This window comes from Arvicanthis niloticus, chromosome 3 (assembly GCF_011762505.2).
Source record: "Arvicanthis niloticus isolate mArvNil1 chromosome 3, mArvNil1.pat.X, whole genome shotgun sequence".
Lineage (NCBI taxonomy): Eukaryota > Metazoa > Chordata > Mammalia > Rodentia > Muridae > Arvicanthis > Arvicanthis niloticus.
Window position 1 is genome coordinate 17,928,539 of NC_047660.1, and position 1,695 is coordinate 17,930,233.

General features: G+C 48.6%; 1 non-coding gene across 1 annotated transcript; it reads right to left on the reverse strand.

The window, feature by feature from the left end:
- Positions 1 to 931: 931 nt before the first annotated feature.
- Positions 932 to 1,063, reverse strand: LOC117706413 (small nucleolar RNA SNORA17). The gene has a single exon (XR_004606521.1). It is a non-coding gene; the product is annotated as a small nucleolar RNA SNORA17 (small nucleolar RNA).
- Between the last annotated feature and the right edge of the window lie 632 nt (positions 1,064 to 1,695).

Here is a 1,695-nt window from a genome sequence, read left to right on the forward strand (position 1 = left end):
TTTCCTGATCTGATGACCTTGGGGCCAGTTCTCTTGCCTGCTGTAGGTGGCAAGGCACGAGGGGAGGTCATCTCTCCCTTGCCCATGCCACTCCCTGGCCCATGCACAGCAGACAAGTTACAGGGCCAGCTTTCCCATGCTCATGCCTTTGGGGCTGGCTCACTTGCAATTCCCACAATTTGTGGGACCACTCTCCCTGAGTATGGCATCTGGCTAGGGGCAAGATCAACTCTCTGGCTCTCATGTCCCCAAGGCCAGCTCTCCCACAATGCTCAAGTGAGGGGTGAGCCCTGTTCTTCATAGACCTCAGACATCAACATGTCCCTAGGCAACAGCCTAGACTAGGGATGTCTACCTGGCCTTTGTTAGTAAGAGACCCCTGATGCTGGGACCACTAACTCAGACATATACCCCCATGACAGTACAGGCCAGAACCCCACCATGGTCCCAGGTGACATCACTGTCTACTCACATCAGGTTACTCCTCACCACTCTCGAGTCTCCAGTTCTGCCTCTCTTCATTGTGCCCACATCATTCTCTTTCTTTTTCATTTCTCCACCACTTACCTTTTAGAGGGACCTAGGGCCTCTGAGTGTCTGTGGTTATTTCAGGAGTGGTCTCAGGAGTGCTGTGACCCACCCTATGCATTAAGGAGCATGACAGAGGTTATCTTGGGCATGGGCCTGCATGGTGCCTGAGTGGTGGCCATCTCAGGCCAGCTCCCTGTCCAGCCCTCATGGTGCTGGTCATCTTGGGCTTGCTCCTTGCCTGGACCACCTGAGTGGCCCCATTTGAGAGTTGTGTATCTAGGGCTCACTTCTGCCAAGGGCCTGCAGTCTCACTAGGCTCTTTAAGTATTACTCCCGATCCTGCAAGCCACTGAGACCTGAGGGGTGTCTCAGGCTGCCTTTTTTCTTTTTTTTTTCAGGGAATGTTAGGCTACAAATCATCCAGATGTTCATATGTCAGAACACTGAGAGTAGACATAGCCTCTGTCCTCTCTGCCACCTCTTGAAGCGTATGTGACAGAGCAGCCATACTTGCAATGCTTCTATCAGCAGGCAGAATTTCCTTTCTCTTCAAGGGTGGATAATATAGTTAATTAACATTCAGGTTTTGGATAGTTATCAAGTGGTTTTTTTTTTTTTTTATTACTAGTCAAAACATCCAGCTTCTCAAGTGGAGGATTATATTGTATCTTTAAGTTGTTTCACGCTTATTAAATTAAAACTTCTCTTTGGCTTTCAGACATCCCAGATTAAGGCTATAGGTCTTGACAAAGACTGTTCCACTTGAGAGTGGGCTGCTGTGCTTACAGCCTGATTTCTAGACAGTAGAAGATGGGAATTTTAAGGTTTCTAGTGAGACTGTTGTCTCTCTTTATATCCATCTCCATCCTCTTTCTTCTCTGCCGCCTTCTTCTTCTTCTCCTCCTCCTCCTCTTCCTCCTCCTCCTCCTCCTTCTTCTTCTTCACTTTCTTCCTTTATGGCACTGAGTCAGGGTTGTACATGATGGGTGAGTGCCCTACCGCAACCCTTCCTTTGTCCTCCTTATGCATAGATCTCTTTCTGTAAAGGACAATACATAAGAACTTAGGCCCATTGAGCTAGAGTCCTTCCTGTCGTCTGCTCTGGCACCTTCAGCATTGGCATTTGGAGTAGGTAGATCCTGACCGGTACAAGGCCGAAAGGCT